The 18,984-nt window shown below is 43.9% G+C and overlaps 1 long non-coding RNA gene across 2 annotated transcripts; it reads right to left on the bottom strand.

Annotated features, from left to right (window-relative positions):
* Positions 1-1,566: 1,566 nt before the first annotated feature.
* LOC140002095 (uncharacterized) lies at positions 1,567-18,553 on the bottom strand. Of its 2 annotated transcripts, XR_011808029.1 has the most exons (5): positions 18,392-18,553; positions 16,747-16,817; positions 11,035-11,165; positions 5,267-5,416; positions 1,567-3,412 (listed from the first exon to the last, which is right to left on the bottom strand). It is a non-coding gene; the product is annotated as an uncharacterized lncRNA (long non-coding RNA). The 2 variants fall into 2 exon arrangements; XR_011808030.1 differs by lacking the exon at positions 16,747-16,817.
* Positions 18,554-18,984: the final 431 nt, after the last annotated feature.

The following is an 18,984-nucleotide window of genomic DNA, read 5'->3' as shown; positions in this document are numbered from 1 at the left end:
CAGGAAACAGGGGACAATACCAGCCTGAAGGTAAATATGGGAAAACTCAGGAGAACGCTAGGCTCCCAGACCCTAAGGTGGCTCCTGACAGCTGTGTTATCTTGCAGGGCCCTGCTCCCTTCCCCTGGGGTGCAGCCAGCCCTCAATGCTCCCTGGCAGCAGGAGTGGTTGGGAGGTACTGATATAAACAGTGTTTGCAGCATACCCAACTCTAAAAGCTTTGGGCAACCACGGTCCTCCAGAAGAGCCCTGGTTACTCCTCCTTGGCATGAAAGGGACACAAAAGTACTCCCATGCTCACACACAGTGATTTTTCAAGCATTTTTCCAGTGCATCCTGCAGTGTCCTGAGCAATCTTGCAATCTACAGCTGGCAGCAGCTCCATCAAAGGCATGGCTGAAGCATACGGGAGCCCTGCAGAAGGAGCAGATGAGACGTTTGGGGGCCTTTATTCCTGGGAGGCACATCTTGGTCTACAGCCAGACCTGACAAGACACTCCCGTCAGTGCTTGACCTGACAAGCATCAGTGGTTCTTGTCTGTGACCATTATCTCTTCAATATAAAACAGTGGGAAGATTAAATAACCTCCTGAAAATGCAGCCAGGTATGCTGCTAGGTCTTGGAACAGCCCTTATGGCGTTCTGGCTGGCTCTGCTTTTATTCCATTTCCTCTGCTGGCAGACAGCATGGCTCGTTGTGCATGTGAGCTCATTCAGAAGTGTGGCATAAATGAAATGCACTCAGCTTTATGGGATATACAAGAGCCCAGATGTGCCAGGACCTTCAGTCATTTTACAGGGTTCCAAGCAGATGGAGCAGGTGCCAGTGAAAAGCTTTGTTTTCCTCTCTGTCTCTCTCATTTCCCCCATTTTTCAGAGGTTTCTTGGGAAAAGAAGTAAGCAAAGCACTGAAGTTCCCTATTAGAGAGTCAATCAGCTCAAAGTCTGCAAAAACTTGCAGAGAAATCCTCCTGCACACAGCTTTTTCCTACATGGAAGCTTCTCCTCATAAGCCAGCCCAGCTTAGTTCTGGTCTGTCCAACCTCGAGCACAAGCACGGGGCCATCCCGCACCACTCCCAGCTCCATCCTCCCTCTTTGTGAGGAGCAAGCTGACAAGTGGCAGCACACGCTCAGCTTCTCTGCAAGCTTGCAGGCCAGCACAGCATTTCTGTGGCTTGTTGAACTCCCACGGAGTGAGGGATGTAAGTCACCTGCCAATCAATCCCGGCTGTAGCCAGGTAATGAAGCAGGAGGACAGGCTGCCGCAATGATCCAGATGGGAAATGTTTAAGCTGAAGTATACTTCCCCAAAGCCATCATACTTCCAACGATTTATTCCTTTCTAGCAACCACAGGACTGTGAAATCAGCATGACCTAAATAAAGCACGCGGATAAAAAAGAGGGGCAGAAAAGCTGATAAGGAGAACTGCCCAACCTTTTATTCACATTAGCAGCTATATGTAAATTCTCGTAACCCCAAGCCCAGCTCATTAGCTCATGCTGGTTGTACACGCTGCACATCAGCAATACGGTAACTCAGGCACAGCACAGGACTTTTTTCCAAGTAACTTTATTTGTTTGACATGTTCCAGAGCAACTCGTATGCACCAGGTGTGTTGCTTATATCTGGCAGGAGAGGACACAAGTGTCAGGTTATATTTATCAGGGAATGCAGTGCTACTGGAATATAGAGTGCTTGAGATGATAGGCAGTTTCGCTTCTTGTTAATGCTATTGAATACATTTTCCTAGTAACCAGCTTCTGGATAAAAACTTCATCTTGAAAGTTGTTGCAGAGCCAAGAGAAAAGGGTCTACAATGAAAAGGACTGCAAATGGAGCCTGTTTTTCAGTGTCTTTAAAATGCAGATTAGGATCCCGTTTCCCAATTACCCCCTCTGTCTTTCCTTATCACAACTGCTGCTCCAGTATAAAAATCAACATCTTTTTCTATGATTGTGCAAATTTTTGTCAACAGTAAGGAACTGATGGCTTTGTGTGCCTAGTTATAAGAATAAAACACATCTTCCCCTCATGAAAACCTTCTGCTGGAACTGAAAACAACTGCAGATGGACCTGAATGCATACCTGCTTCTGTGAACAGAAACAGCATTAATGGTGGGTTCTCTTGCTTCAGTTCCAGCTGATTCAGTATTTTTTTCAGTTTAAAAATGTGTCATGGGAAAGAAACCTCTAACATCATAGCTTACCCCTAAGAGACGACAAAAACAGTTATTTACACACCTGAATCTCCAGGAACGCAAATGAGGGACTATCTGATATCTTATAGGAGTACTTCGCAGAACAGCTACCATATTGCAGAGGTTGACGTGTACCAGCAGCAGACAAGTAGAAATATATGGGCATCAAGTCACTTTTACACCCTCTTTAGGGATTACAGTAAATGTGTTTCCGTATGTACAAACATACAAACAAAAATGTAAATGGACACATCTGTGCATGCTTACTATACATCTACTTTTAAACCTCCCTTAAATGAAATATTGGACTTGATAGAAAAGAAGGTAAACTGCACAAAGATTTCTAATAAATAAACAATATGATTTTTTTCTCCATGAAGTTGTGTATGGTGTTGTATTTTGTTGGCAAAATACCTCTTTCACCAGTTGTCTCTTGATGCTTTTAGCAGTTTTCAATGACTCATCCAAATTGACAAGGGGCATAGTATTCTTCCATCACTTTAAAAAGCTCAGGGTACAGTTCATAGAGTTCAATGGGGTGACCAGACTTCCCCGTTGGCCTTTATGCCTCTGACTTTGAGTCAGCAAAGAAATGAAGCAAACACTCAGCATTCGGTGAATTCAAGATAAGCAGGTATTTGAGTGCTACACACACCTAGACCCTTAACAACTTCTCTAGACATGGTCTTAGGCAGAGTTTCACATAACCGTATGGGCTGGCTTCCCCATGTGGCAGGGAAATTTTGACAAGTTGAAGTCTTCTACAGTCTCTATCTCTCCTTACTGTCTCCCCAGCTTGCTTGTCAGCAGTATTTTTGCGCTATGCTTGTGACAGGGATTCAAAATTGCTGTAAAGCACGGCAGCACAGTTATTTTATCTGTTAACCATGCTACAAAATTAAGCCTGTGACATTTTTGCTGGGGTAAGCTGGAGGAGATAGCAGTGTCACCTCTGGCCTACTCTTCTTTCTCCTAGCTCCTGCATTTCCTCTGATATTTTCTTCTAATGTTTTGCTCTCTGTGAAAAATAAAAGTGTCTTTTTTTTTTTTTTTTTTTTTCCTAAAATGCTCCTAACCTAAATCTATCAGTGTGGGATAGCTTGTGGGAAATTTTGTGGGAATTTCAGCTCATTTTTCATGTGGCCATTCTCCACTCTTAAGAAAAAATGTTGTCCTGGGTACACATGAGACAGAAGGACTGGAGATTCGTCTGCAGAGAAAGAGGGAAGTTATCTGGACTTGAAGTGCTGTGAGTCACAGAGGTAGTGTTTCCCAATCTTTCCATTTCTAAAGCAGTTTGGGATCACAAATAACATCCCCGAAGATACCTTTTTAAAGCACATTTTCCCTCCTAAGGCATCTTTTTAAAGCACATTTTCCCCCTTTATCATCTCTGCAGAGTCCAACCGATGAGCTGTTGTACTCTGCGTGACTCATGCGCATCTAAGGAGATGCCCTCCAAACCCAGGCGAGACGTGGTTATGCTGTGCTGCTCCCAGTCACAAGCAGAAGGCAAAACTGGGAGAGAAAAGTGTTTTATGATTCGTCTCCAGAGAGAGTATCTGGTGTTTTACAGGAGATAGAGAACCGTAAGAAGCAATACGCACCCTAAAGCATTCTTTTAACAGTTAACTGGCACCAGACAAAACAAAATGAGATAAGTATTACAGAGTTTCAAAGTTAGCCACAGAATTATCCAGAACAGCAGTTAGTTCACCTCTTCCGTAACAAGAAACAATGAAAATGGAAAAGAAACTGGGAACCACAGTTGGTTTTTAAAATGAGTTTCTACAAGGATCACTTAACTTATAAAGAAAGATGCAGTATAGGCATGTGCTTTATGTATTTTTATGTCTTAGCACCTAGCAAAGAGAAGGAAGAAAAATGAACTTTGCTTTTTTCCATCATTCTTTAAAGCAAACCCATCCACATTGAATGAGAACTAACAGTCAGGGTTAGTTGTCCGTAATTCCCTGGGAAGTGGCCGTACAGAAAGCCTTCTCACTGTCTGTGAAGGAAAATGCCAGCTTCTCTGGGGCTGGAAAGCTGTAGCCTTTTTAATTCTGCGTTAACCCACCTGATTTGGGGAAGACAAGGCATAGTTTCATATCTTAAATGGCACGGGCCTCCAAAGGCTTTGCCTCTCTGAAAATGTCCTGACCAGCCATGTCCCTGAGACCAAGTTTCTGTCTACTTTGATGTCTCACAGGGGCTGATCTTACACTGGTGCCTTAATAAAGGCCGCTCTATCCCTGTCTACCTCGTTTCACAAAATTTCAAGGTATTTGGTATCTGTCAGACCACTGCCAAATCTGGCTAAGGTTGGTCAAGAGACTCGAGTGCTCTGAGGTGCAGCTGACTGACAGACAGTATGATCATAAAAGCCTTGTTTCCTAGGAAACCATGCTAAAACCCGGCATATTAAGGCACTGCCTCTGAAATGCGTAGGCTGTGTCAGGAGCAGGCCAGAGATGTGTTTGCCTGTGACAATCCATGAGCCTGATTTTCAGCAGTTGAAAATCAGGCAGCGTCGGCTTTCAAGGCATCGGAGAGAGGCCCAGACGTTGCTGTGCCGAAGGTACATTCTTAAAATCTGTTGTATTGCAGAGAGGTGTGAAAAAATAAAAGCTGCTTAGCTGAGCTGAGGCTTTTCTTGGCCACTGAAGGAGATCTGCAGATGTTAGCGTTAGTAAACCTACCAGCCCCCCTTGCTGGAGCCCTCATGTCTCTGACATACAAGTGTAGGGCAACATGGCCCACACCCTGTGCTGTAGGGTAGAAAGGAGTCTCAAGGACAGGCCATGTCTGCAAAAGATGATCCCTCATGGGGCCTTGTTGGTCCCAAAGTCCCGATAAATAGCTCAGCCTTCACTGCCAGCTGGGGCCACAGTCCCCAGATGTTTCCCAGTTTCCCATCCCACATCCCCACGCGGCAAGGACCACAGGAGAGGGATTTGTTTGTCGGGCTCTGCAAGAAGAGAGGGGCTGTGCCACTGCACTCTGTGTAAATGGAGCATGGCCAGAACTGTGAGGCAAATATTCAAGGCCCACGTGAGAGACTCACCAAGGCTGCAAAACCCATGAGGCTGGCAAAGCTCTTGCTGCATTTGCAGACAGACATGGTCATGAATCCGTGGGGCGTGCTGGATCATAGCCTGGAGGCTGCATCTTGTCTCCTGGAGCAACACCTTTTGTCTTACTCACCATCTTTTGACTGTGCAAAGGAGAAAGTGAAGGTCATCCAGACTGCGATGCTGCGAGCATAATTTACTCAGAGCAGTGAATTACGCCACAGGGATGTGCATGTTGCTGCAGACACTTGAAAAATAAGCGTGTAGACGTTGATTTAGGAGCCTTCTGTAAGGCTTCTGGTTTTTTGAACCTGTTGAAGCTGAGGCCCAGCTATGCAAACAAACAGTGGTATATTTAACTTACTGCTGATTACACAGTTTCATAAACATGACACTTCAACAGCTATGTGTGTAAATTGGGCCACTGTCCAGAACTAAGATTCATGGCTCCATATACTTCTTGCTCACAGGCATCTTTATGGAAGCAAATGTTTGTATAATGAGAAATGGAAACTAAATAGGGAAGATCAGAATGAAATCACTGTGGGGCAGTGGGAAGTTAATTTTGGTGCTGCAGGTAGAAAATCTGATGTGTAAATGTACCTTAATGTTAGGCTGTCAGAGTTATGTTAGTATATGTTAGTGTCAGAGTGATATGGATGATTCCAAAATCTAATTTCACAATGTATTGCAGTCTGAAGAGTTTTGAAGGAAAGGAAAAAGATAAGTTGTTTCTTTGAGAATATAACAGCCTTAATGTGGAGATCTGTGTTGACATGAAGAATGAAAACAATGTATTTTTAACCTAAAACATGAAAGAGACATGAAGAATAGTAAGGAAAGTGAGAATATTCCAAATATTTCTTATTTTAGTGAAATCCTACCCTACAGCTTTTTCCTGACCCTATAGAATAATAATGACATGGGAGCTGTGTGCCTAACCCCTTTATGCTGCTCTTACATCTCAGTCCAAGTGCCTTAACATCTAATTTTTTCCTGGGCCCACTGATCTGAAGACAGTTGTCTGAAGACAACAAGATAGAATCCAAATCTGGTTAAATTGTTGTGACGCTAATATAATTCCTTTGGAGGGAGGGGATTGGAATCTTTTAATGCTCAGCTTTTATAGGTTTGTGTGAAATACAGCATCAGTTTAGCTGGAGACATCTGGACTGTCTCTGATAAATGAATAAATGTTTTTTGTTTTATGCATAGGATTCTCAGAGGAAATAAGTTCACTAGTGGGTGAATAAAACATGGAATAAATTTGAAATACTCGAGAGGGAATGAAAAACACTGCATAAAATTGAAAAACAAAAAAAAAAGATCGAAGATCTTCATAAAGAAAAATAACAGAATGCAACACATGTAAAAGGCTATGCAGCCATGAAAAATGACAAAAGGTGATATTAAGCATTGCAGAACCCTGATTAGTTTTGTAATAGTGTGTAAACCTATGAATGCACAACTTCAAAAAGAAGCTTTAAATGTCCTTCTCTAAGCAGCTTACCAGAGCCCTGTTTTAAAAATCTGTTATTGTTTCTTGCTAATTTGTTTTTACCAGATTCTCCTACTATCTCCTGTGCACTGTGGTTATGAGGTGTTAAAAGGATTAGGAGTTCATGAATTTCAAGAGCAGTTGACCTTTTCCATGGTTCTTGTTCCAGGAAAGAAAAAAAAAAAAAAAAAAAAAGCTTAACTGCTGACTTAAAATAAACTCAAAACTGAATAACAAGTAATGCTTTAAAAACACTTGGGGAGAAGATGCATGCAAATAGCTCTGTCTATTGCTGCTGACCCGTAGCTACTCTAGAATGGATAAAAAAGAAATCAGAGGTCTGCCTGAATTACCACTTCAGCAAAAATGCTGCCCTCATTTCAGAATTATTCTGAGGTCGTGATGCCCACCAGTAATACACAGTTGCTTGACCAAGAACGTCAGCAAGCAAAATAATTTTATTCTTGAAAAGTAAAATTTAAATGCCATATGCCCTTGCTCTAAAGCATGATGCCACTTGCACATCCCCAGTTGCTATGATCCCGTGATCTTAAGAACCAGTTCCAGCAGGTCCAGGTTTTTGTATCCAACCTCATGGCAATGAACACCACTTCCTACAGCACACTGAAATGACATTTTACGTGAACACATGGATTGAAGGGCTGCTCCATGTCTGCCAGTGCCTGGTTCTTGTGGCTTTTGTGCTGGGCTCCTCTCACCTTGTGTGTGCTCTGTGTACCTGGTACTTGGCAACTGGATGCTGCACAGTGGTGAGGTACACTTCTAAATCTTTATGCTATCACCAAAATGATTCAGGCCTGGCATGCATTAAATATAAGCCAAGTTAGAGGGTGATAGACTGATTAATTTGGAAAAGCAGAAGCCAAAGGGATATCTAATCACAGCCTACAGCTACTTGGATGGCAGGTACCAAGACAACAGAGCCGAACTCCACTCTGCAGGTTCAGGTTGATTGAGGCAACAACCCCAGCTGCAACCTGGGAAGGTCAGCTTTGGGGGAAAAAGGGAAAAGGGGAAAAGGGGAAAAGGGTTCAGCATGGGGGAAAGCTTTTTCCCAGGATGATGGTGAAGTCCAAGTCATCGGCAAGACAGGGGATCTCTATTCTTGGAGAGACTCAGGTAGACAAAACCATAGCAGCTTTGATCTTGTGCTTGCTGACAGTCCTGCTCCAAGCAGGTCCTCTGCAACAAGCACTTCTGTCTGTACCTCTGTGAATTACTGTCTCTTTTTATTTCCTTCAAATAACATCTTTACACCTTTATCCAAAACTGACAAGCACCTTTTCTTCAAATCATCTAAGTGATGATCAGAATTCAGTTTAATTCACAAATTATTTCTTTGATGGTTTACTCTCTTCAACAACCTCTTCCTATGATTTTAAAGGTTTTTCCATCCTAAAATATGTCTTTACCATGTTAACAAAGAGCTCACAGACACAAAAGTGACATGGGTTTACAATAACCATCCAGTAGTGATTTTTTCTTTTCCATCTATCATAGAATCAGAGAATGGTTCAGCTTGGAAGGGACCTTAAAGATCACATGCTTCCAAACCCCCCCGCTGACTGCCCAAAGCCCCATCCAGCCTGGCCTTGAACACCTCCAGGGATGGGACATCCGCAGCTTCTCTGGACAACCTGTGCCAGTGCCTCACCACCCTTATTATGAAGATTTTCCTCCTAACATCTAATCCAATTCTCCTCTTTTTTACTTTAAAAGCATTGCCCTTGTCCTATCGCTATCTGACTGTGTAAAAAGTCACTCCATCTTTTTTATAAGCCCCCTAAAGGCTATATAATTGAATCTGAAAATGTCTTGTTGAATTGGAAAATGTCACTTCACAAGCCCTTCTATCCAAGATTTCAAGTGATGGAAACCATCTAAACTCCTAAGAAAGTCATTATAGTATATAGCTATCCACCCCAAAACCAAATATATATATATATTAAAAAAAAAAAAAAAAAACAAAAAAAAAAAAACACAACAACAACAACAACAACAAAACTTTCTTACATTCTCCTCTGTAAGATGAGCAGGCTCATCTTGCTAGATGCTTCCTACATCTCTAGACTTCTACAAATCATGAATTTTAAAGGTGAAAGCAAAATCAGTTTTTCCTTAGGTACCAAATTTTCATTTGGTACCGGTGGGGAGGCAGGGGGTGAAGTGCAGCAGGAGGGCTGGAGGTGCTCCAGGCACACAGCAGCAGTTCCCCTGTGGCCTGTGGAGAGGCCCCTGGTGGAGGAGGCTGTCCCCCTGCAGCCCATGGGTCCCCCATGGAGCAGATCTCCACACTGCAGCCCCCCCATGGGTGGAGGAGCCCCCGGTGGAGCAGGTGGATGTGGCCTGGAGGAGGCTGCGGCCCATGGAGAGCCCCCACAGGAGCAGGCCCCGGGCCGGAGCTGCAACCCATGGGGGACCCGTGCTGGTGCAGTTTGCTCCTGATGGATGGACCCAATGGTACAGACCCATTATGGGGAAGTTCGTGAAGAGCTGCTGCCTGTGGGCAGCCCCTGCAGGATCAATTCAGGAAGGATGGCATCCCGTGGGAGGGACCCCACGTGGAGCAGGGGCAGAGAGGGACTGTGAAGGAGCAGTGGAGACGAAGTGTCAGGGACTGACCACAGCCCCCATTTCCCATTCCCCTGCACCACTCATGGGGAGGAGGTAGAACAGCTTGGTTGAGGGGCAAGATGTTTTTAGTTTCCTTTTAGTACTCACTGCTGTAGCATGTTATTATTTGGCAATAAATTAGTTGAATCTTCCCCAAGCTGTTTTTCCTCTGACCCTAACTCTAAGACATAATCCTAACCCCTAACAACTGTCCCTAACCCAAAACCTAACCCTAACACTTATCCCTAACCCTAACCTCTAAACTTAACCTTAAACCCTAAATCTAACTAACATCCTAACCCCTAACCCTAAAGCTAACCTTAACCATAACCTAACCCCTAACCTTACTCCTAACCCCTAACCCTACTCCTAACCCCTAACACTAACCTTGACCCTAACTCCTAAACCAAAACTGTAACCCTAACCTCTAATATCTAACTCTAACCCTGAGAATTTTTTATGAAGAAAGTGAGTTTCCAGGGAAACATGCTCATCAGCAGGGCATGCGTATGCACATACAAGCATATATCTAAGATGGTCAGGGATGTGTATTTAAGGTCAATGCACTGGGCTGCCTTTGCTGACTGCGAAGTCTGACAAGGGCTTGGAGAGCTGCCCAAAATTATAGGGATTTAGCTACTTGCCTGGTACGGAATAGACCTGCAGTTCATAGGAGTCAGAGCTGTTTTTATGGAGAAAGAAATGCTCCAGGAGTTTTATGAGTCTCAGAAGGGACAGCTGAAGATGTGGTGGAGCCTCTGGTTGTGAATGGCTCTTCTTTGGACAGTGCTAAACCAAGGGTATTGAGAGTCGATTTGTACTGTTGAATTATTCAGGAGTCCTTCACAAATGACTGCAAATCAAGGAGAATGGGAGGCCCCAGGGGAAGTTCAGCAGCAAATGTTCAGTATTCAAGGAGAAAGTTAAGCATACGCCAGGTTTTTATAGGACTTTGGGCCAGAAAAGAATAATAGGAGACTCTCCTGATGGACACGTAGACTGCAGTCTGGGCAGTTTCACCTCACCGGTGAAAATCTTTGCAAGTGGAACTTCAGGACAATGAAAGACGTTATCCATTGCTGTGCTTAACCCATCGGCAGCTAAGTACCTCATGATTGCGCTTTTACTGCCCCACTTGGAATGGGGGAAGAGAACTGGAAGGGCAAAAGTCAGAAACTCATGGGTTGACATAAAGACGGTCTAATACATGTGGAAAAAAAATGCAATTGTTCACCACCACCAGTTAACTGATGCCCATCCGGTCCCCAGGCAATGGCAATCCTGGCAAATTTCTCCCCAGTTCTTATCTCTGCTCATGATGCCATATGGTATGGGATATCTATTTGATCCACTTGGGTCAGCTGTCCTGGCTGTTTCCCCTCCCAACTTCTTGAGCACCCCCAGCCTCCTCGCTGGCAGGGCAACACAAGAAGCAAAGTCCTTGGCTCTCTGTAAGCATAACTAAAACATCAGTGTGTTATCAACACTGCTTTCATCACACATCCAAAGCATAGCATCATACTAGCCTCCATGAAGAAAAATAACTCTATCCCAGCCAAAACCACCCCACCCACAAATTCATCAAAACGAAGTAACAAGGTGGAAGAGATCAAGCACTGCTAATGTCACCTGAAAGCCACACACTGCATTGCAGCCTCTATGTGACACCTGCAGGGCTGTTCAGCCACCTTTGAAGAGATGGGACTTCTTTTCTACAGGTTGCAGAAGGCTGGACGTGCCGTCTTCTGTTCTGTCAACCACTGGACATGGAGAAAACAAAACAAAACAGATTGAAACTGTTGGAGAGTGTCCAGAGGAGGGCTACGAAGATGGTGAAAGGCCTGGAGGGGAAGACGTACGAGGAACGGCTGAGGGCACTGGGCCTGTTCAGCCTGGAGAAGAGGAGGCTGAGGGGAGACCTCATCGCAGTCTACAACTTCCTCGTAAGGGGGTGTTGAGAGGCAGGAGACCTTTTCTCCATTAACACCAGCGACAGGACCCGCGGGAACGGGGTTAAGCTGAGGCAGGGGAAATTTAGGCTGGACATCAGGAAGGGGTTCTTCACAGAGAGAGTGGTTGCACACTGGAACAGGCTCCCCAGGGAAGTGGTCACTGCACCGAGCCTGTCTGAATTTAAGAAGAGATTGGACTGTGCACTTAGTCACATGGTCTGAACTTTTGGGTAGACCTGTGCGGTGTCAAGAGTTGGACTTGATGATCCTTAAGGGTCCCTTCCAACTCAGGATATTCTATGATTCTATGATTCTATGAAAATTGCCCATTTTTTTCCCCATATGTGTGAAAGAAGTAATGGTAATGTACTAAAGCGACATTCAACCTGCCACACAAAGGCTTAGAGATGACGTTCCCAAAAGCTCTTCAGAGGTATCTGCTTGTTCAGTTTCCCAAGAGCTCATGCAGCTGTGAGGACACGAGCTCTCAGAGCTGCTGGGGAAGTACTTGTGCAGAGACAACGAGGAAAAATCATGGTGCCGTAGCCTCCAGAAAACCATCTTTCCCAGCAGCAGCTCATCACCTTCCTCCTGGAGAGGTGTCCAATGCAGGCAGCTGCATTTACTGCACAGTGGCAACTGAGACAGCCTCACACCAATAGGTCCCAAGAAATGCAGCTCAGCAAGTCAGATGGCTGCGCTGAATAGCCTGGATTACTTCAGCAGGATGTTTCTGTGCCTTTTGAAATAACAGAGTTCCCTTCAAGGACGGTCAGCAGGTGTTTAATGATAAATCATATGTCAGAGACAACCTACAAGCAAAGCATACAGTAGACAAAGGATGACCCTATCTATTTATCAAGATGTCTGTTCTCTGACAGAGAAGATTGGGGAATCTTTTTTTTTGTTGTTAATCCTTTCTTTTTTCTAGTGTGTTCTGCTTGGATTTTTTTTTCCTACCTCTCTTTTCAGCTCTACTGCACTCAAGAGTGGCAAGACTTATGAAAAGCTGGCTTTGGGGACATTTCTGGTCATTGGGGCAGCAATGTTGAGGAAGGCAAACCATTTGTTGGATATTTGCTCTGAGGCCTTCAGGAAAGCAGCAGCTCTGTGTTGCCAGTAGCAGAACTGAAAGCTGACTCTGCAAGTGAGCTGAAAACTTCAGAAAAGTTTGTGCTTGCCTGTGATGCACAGGGCATTTCTTTGTGAAAGGACCAGTGAACATCTTCACACCAAATTTCAGTTTTGATGAACCATACCATTTGCAGACAGTAGACACACCGTCTAAAAGTCATCAACCAGCGCTAATTTTAATTAGTTTTCTTTTGCTTAAACATCTGTGTTTTGTTTTTCTTTCTTTCTTTCTTTTTTTATGAAGCCTCAAAGAAAGTCACCCTATAACTGCATTCCTGTGGTGAGTATAAATGTCCTTCTCATTACCCAAATGGCAGGAAGTGTCAGAAATGACATCATGTTATCACTCACTAAGCCACAGAACTGCACTCTACGCTGTGTTGTTTTTTTTTTCCCTTGACAATTTGAAGTTCAGAGTTCCTACTACTTCTTATCTCAGTTATCGTTGGCTGTGAGCCAGAGCTCGTTTTGCTCAGCTTTCCTTAAAATGTGAATCACGAGCCATCCAACAGCTTCCTGGAGCATCTTGTGTGAAAAGAAAGTGGATCTACAGACCCAAAAGAGGGGGCAAACTCATGGTCCCCTACAAATTGTCCTCAGCCAGCTTTGAAAATGCTGTTTAGTTGACCCACCCCCATGTCAGCCCATAGAAGGGTTGACATCAAGGAACAGCTCAAGCAAGTTCAGCAGGGACTACGTAGATTTTAGAGAAGCCCCAGCCAAAATGAAAGCTTGGTGCTGTCAGAGGAGGATATACACGTATATATGTATATATGAATGTGCAGGTTGGATCCTTCCTGCAGCTGGGCTCGGACACCCAGTCTGACCAGTAGCTGCCCTCAAATCCCAGTCTCCCTAGCTGCTGGCGCTCTCACTAAATTTCCCTGGGAGATAAAACATAATTCCTCTGTGCAGTTTGCTTCTCTGGCACAGATTTTTTTTTCTGGGTTTGTTGTTAAAAAGAGCTGAGCAAGGCTTTTGTTAGATTAACTGGCTTTCTCATAATAAAAGCCTTGAGTAGCTGTAATTGTATACTTGGCTTTGTTTACAACAATTATATCAGCTTCTCTTTTCTTTGTAATTTATTTTCCCAGTGTTGTTATCCAGTACACGTTTATGTATTCTTTTTCTCCAAATGGGCTGATTCTTCCCCAGATGCCTAAAGTTATTACTGTGCTAATTCCTTGACTCAACTCGCTGTGTTCTGTATCATCTTTCTCATATCCCCCAGCAAAAAAAATAAATAAAAATTCAAATGAAGAAGCAGAGGTGTACTTTCTCCTGAGTGACAGTTTGGGATTAAATTCCCAGCACAAGGAATGCAGAGGATGGATTTCCCAGTTTTTGTGCCGCTGTACGGAAGCTATATTCCTTCTTGCAGTCGAGATGAAACCATTTCTCAGGCTCTGACAGAAGGTTTCCCTGAGTGCAATCCACTGGGTACAATTCTCTTTCTGTTTTACCCACCAACACTGTGGCATTGCTTTTCACATCCTGCAGCCTGGAAATATGAAACCAACACTGGTTTCTTTATCTTGCCATTTGTCTTTTCTCATCTTTTCACATTGAAGTGTCCAACTTGAATATTCAGGTGTTATTTGCATGTGTAGCTACATGTATGATATGCCTATATAGATAGGGACATCTGTAGATACAGATATTTAAATATATGATGTATGTTTTGGAAGAGGGGAAGGGAAGACACCAAAAACATCTTACTTTCAATTTTCAATCGGAGGAAAACCATAAGCCCATATTTTAAGCCTAGTGATCTGGAGAGCATCAGTTTGACTACAGAAATTAAATTTGATGTGTGTATTCCAATCCTGAGTTCAAGCCCCTCGGAACACCACAGATCTGCGCTCAGAATCAGCTCCTTGTACAACGGATGTCTTAAAAGCACAGATAACTACCAGTGTAGGAGACAGGAGGAGGAAACCAAATCCTCCAGAATCAAGCAGGGGACAACTTTTAACAGTCCAGATCAAAACCAGTATCTCAGTTACTAAGCTGAAATCAAGTATTCAGCTTACTTGAATTTGGGGGTTTTCTCATGTCTTCACTTCCTTCCTTCTACTCTCCTCCAAGTCACGCTTTTCTCCCGGTCACTCACTTCTCCTTTTCATGGACTTGGTTCTGTGAACACTAGCTTTAGTTCCGCACGAGTCCTTAACTGGATGAGACGTCCTTGGCTCTCTGTATGCATGTGAGCACCTTGCTCCTCCTGGAGACCCTGCTACAGGCACACCTGATAGTGACTCTCCGAGCAGATCTCTCCTTCCCACCTTGTCTTGGCTCTGGCCGTGCAGAGCTGATGGGATTCAGGTTTTGAGTTACTTTGGGTGTTTTTATAACATTAAAAGAATGCCTTTGAGCAACAACTTATTTTCACTAACTCTGATCTCCTGAAGAGCACATTCAGCAGCTGCTCTCATACATTCAACTTTCCCAGGCCTTAGAAATTAAATTGCCTTTTTTCATAGTCCAGGTCTTTGCACTCCCCCAAAACATAGCATCTGGTGAGCAAGGCCACAAAAACAATATCTGAGTCAAATTTCACTTTTTTTTTTTTTTTTTCCCCCTCCATCATGCTTTTGCAGTTTGGACTGAAAGTTACACTTGCCAGATCTTGAACAAAAGCCATGGGATGTTGAAGAACTCTTAGCACATCCAGTACTTTTCACTGCGAAACCTAAATTGTCCTGCAGTGCCTTTGGCTAACCCAGTACCAAAGTGGGTCTGCTTCTTCTCCATCTACCTGAGGCACTCTTAGCCCTCCTAATCAAACAGTCCTACATCTAATGTTTGTTAACATTAAAAATTCACTAATATTAGCAGTTCTTAATGTCTAGGTTCAATATCCCTTGCCACATCTGAAAGATGTTCCTCATATCTCATCCTATCCAAGATGATATGAACAACAGCTCATTGCCCTTCTGCAAAGAACTTTTTTTTTTTTTTTTAATGACTGTAAGGTTTTTACCATACTCCTATTCACTGTTCCCTTTTCTAAACTGAATCTCCCCAGTCCTGCACAGATTGTTCTTCTCTAAGACCCCAAAGAACACAGAACCTTAATAACTCTGCATGATTTCACAAAATGCTCCTCTCCAGCTTTCAATTCTGTAATCATTGCAGCAGGCTGTGGTTAGAGGCCAACATTTCTCTTTGCTTTTGTTCTTGTTTTGGGTGAATATCCAGGCCAGAAGAGCCCAAACAGGCAAGAACCAGACTGAAGTGTCCCCTCTCCTGCACAAGCCAGAGCCTCATTCTCCCAGATACAGCTATTGCCCACATCTCAGTCTAAAATGTGCTGCAAGCGAGCTGATGGCCTTGTGGAGCTAGGAATGGGGTATAAATCATTCCAGATGGCTGGGAACCATTGAGGCTCTGACAATCCTTAAGGAGCTGAAGAGCCTCTAAGGAAATTGGGAAATCAGCTAATGTTCCTCTGGGGCATTGAATCCTCTCCTGAACCCCATTCTGCTTGTGCCATTTATATCCTTTTTCCCCTCCAGCAGAGCATCTTTTTGCCTGCCTTTTGAGATAACAACCTTCCCCATGTGTTTAAACACTTCCAGACCTCCTACGTAATTAGTTCATTTGCTCATGCAGGCACATGCATGTGGTTTTGGGTGATGAACAGACGCATGTCACATCTTCGGGCAAGACCCAGACTTGAAGCTGGATTAGTAGGCTTAGGTGAAAATACCAGTCTGGAAAACAGATGAGAGACTGCACTGCTTCTCTCTCCTCAGCTTGGGACTTTTATGGCTTTGAAGCAAAGGATTCAGTACGTGAAAAAGTCCCAAAATTATAGTTGAGCAAGCTGTCACCCCTGTGAATGGTGCTTACATGTACAGGCTGTCCCAGAATATGTCTCTACCGACCTGAACTCTCATGGTAGAAAAAAGTACAAATAATCACTCATTTTCTGGAGAAAATGATAGGCAATAGAAACACTCCTAGGGTTCATAGCACACTATAAAATTGACAGATAAAAAAAATGCACACTATTAATATGTCAAGCAGTTAGTGTTACAGCAGGGAGAAAACATCAAGCACGGGAACTAGTACCTCCAGGAGAAATGGCAAACATGAAAAACAGCAAGCTCAATTATTCTGCAGCTTGCGTGAAATTTGGGGGACTGTCAGACACACTAAACACAGCATAGGAGCAGAGCTAGGCAGCGGGACTGCAGCTTAATTTAGCTCCAAAATGTGTCTGAGCCTTAAGATATTTGTGTAGTTTTACCTCCTCGCCTGGAAAACTCCAGCGAACAAGTTATCCAGCCATATTTCCTGCTTTTAGTTTTCCTGGCAAGGCTGCAATCATAATAGAAATTTCCATGTCAGAAGGAATCCCAAAAGCAGCGAAGTATGCAAACAGGGGAAGAGAACAGTAATTCATGGGTTTATTTTTTTAAGTTCAAGAGTTCATTTGCCTTTTTTTGGTAACAATTTTAACTATTCCCAATTTACTTGATCCCAAAACACATATGGTAGCAGAAATGCTATAAGAGAAAAAACCTGGATGATTTTAAGGGAAAAGCTATTCAAATATTACTTTGTTTTCATAAGTGTGGCTGCAGTCGCCTTGTTAGCCCTAGGGAAGAGGTCCTTTTTCTTTCTCAGCCAGGCTGGGAAATGGTCAGAGGGGAACCTTTGGAAGTGGTTGGGGTCCCCCCATGCAAACACTCAGATCTCTCTGATCTCAAGGAAGCTATAACAGATTCCAGGTGGTCAACAGAGCAATTTAAAAGCTGGCATCTCTAATTAGAAAGCACATATTTCCATGGAGGGCAGAAGGGCTGGAGGCTCTGACAGGTCACACTGACATGCTGGCTCTTCTTCTTTGGGCACCCACTTCCACATAAGCCCTGGCTTGCCATGACCTTAGTTTTAAGCTTGTGCCTCAGAGCTCCTGCAGACACTTGGGCACTTGAAGGATGTTATTTCAGTGTGGGGCTGGCAATGACTTGCTTGGCTGTTCATAGAACAGGATCGCAGAATCATCTAGGTTGGAAAAGACCTTCAAGATCAAGTCCAATCACCAATTTGACCTACCAAGTCCCATCACTAAACCATGTACCTCAGTGCCACATCCGCAGCTCTCTTAAATACTTCTGGGAATGCGGACTCCAGCACCGGCCTGAGCAGCCCTTTCCTTGGCCACCCCCTTCATGGTGCAACTTGGAATGGTTTTGTTGTGCTCATGGCTGAACACACCAAGAAGGGAAAAGAGGATCTGAAGTGAAGACTGGGACAGACACAAGCTCACCCATCAGCTGCAAAAGATCCCGCTTCAGCCTCTAGTGCTCATAAGGCAGAGTTTCCGTCCTTCATTGCTGGAAATGACTTTTACTCCTTTTGGTCTGAGTTTAACCTTCAACCTCTCTAACTCTCCTGGAATCCTCACACCCACAAGGGATGAACGAGCAAGTCCATCACAGTCCCCTCTGCAGAAGACACTCAGTGATGTCACCTTGTTCCTAGGTTCTGTTGGTGTCATTTCACACAGCACCACAGCTGATGCATCCATAGGGCTCATGCAACATGCAAACACAGCAGTGTTGACCTCCTTCCCTCTCCACATGGTACACGTGCCTACATGCAAATTGCTGTGTTTTGTGCTGAGCAGAGGAGTGACAATGCCATACAGCAGGACTCGTTGGCTCTGTCCCACGCTCTGCTCCACAGATGATTCCAAGAAAGGAAAATAAATTCAAGTCAGCCTTTTCTAATCAAAGTGACTGTTTGAAGGAGGGCTCTGTTTTACTTTCATATTTCACATTCCACCTGAACAAACACGTGCAAGCTACAAAACAGAGGCTAACCCTGTGCAAGGCACTGCAGTAAGGATCCCCCACATTTAAGCAAGCGCTGGGAAAATCGCTCACCTGTTCAGCAAACAGATGAGATGCAGGCATCCAGCTCCCAGAGACTTGCAACATACAGCTCTGTCCACAACATCCCAAAAGCCAAGGACTGCAAAGAAACACTAGAAACGAGGATCAAGACCACTGGACGGGGAGGAAGCAGGGATCCAATTTGACTGCTATATGAATGACTGCTCCGCTGATATCAGTGACTCACACGCAGCACGTGCCTCCCAGGGTACACAAACACTGCTGTGGGACTGAACAGCCCACCTTGTCATGATCTGATACTGTTTTAAGCTGCCCTGACAGCTTCCTGGCTTCGGATTCTCTCTATTTTTGTTTTAGAGCATGTGCACATTAATAACAGTGGCTGAGATGTATGTTTTCATTATGAATGAAAATCTGTTCTCCAAAAAACTAATCAAGCAGCACACTCTTGCCTGAAGCAGTGCTTTAATAGAAGAAAAGCTTCATGTGATTGTTGCTAAAAGTCACCTCCTTCCAGTTTCATACTGCTTCCATTAATAGACTTTCCTAACACTCAGCCATGCTGATAAATGTTGTTTTTCACTACAATAAGAAAGTCGGGAACCTTTGGATGGATAGGGGTT

This window comes from Anas platyrhynchos, chromosome 3 (assembly GCF_047663525.1).
Source record: "Anas platyrhynchos isolate ZD024472 breed Pekin duck chromosome 3, IASCAAS_PekinDuck_T2T, whole genome shotgun sequence".
In the NCBI taxonomy this organism is placed as follows: domain Eukaryota; kingdom Metazoa; phylum Chordata; class Aves; order Anseriformes; family Anatidae; genus Anas; species Anas platyrhynchos.
This window is presented reverse-complemented; position numbering and strand designations above follow the sequence as displayed.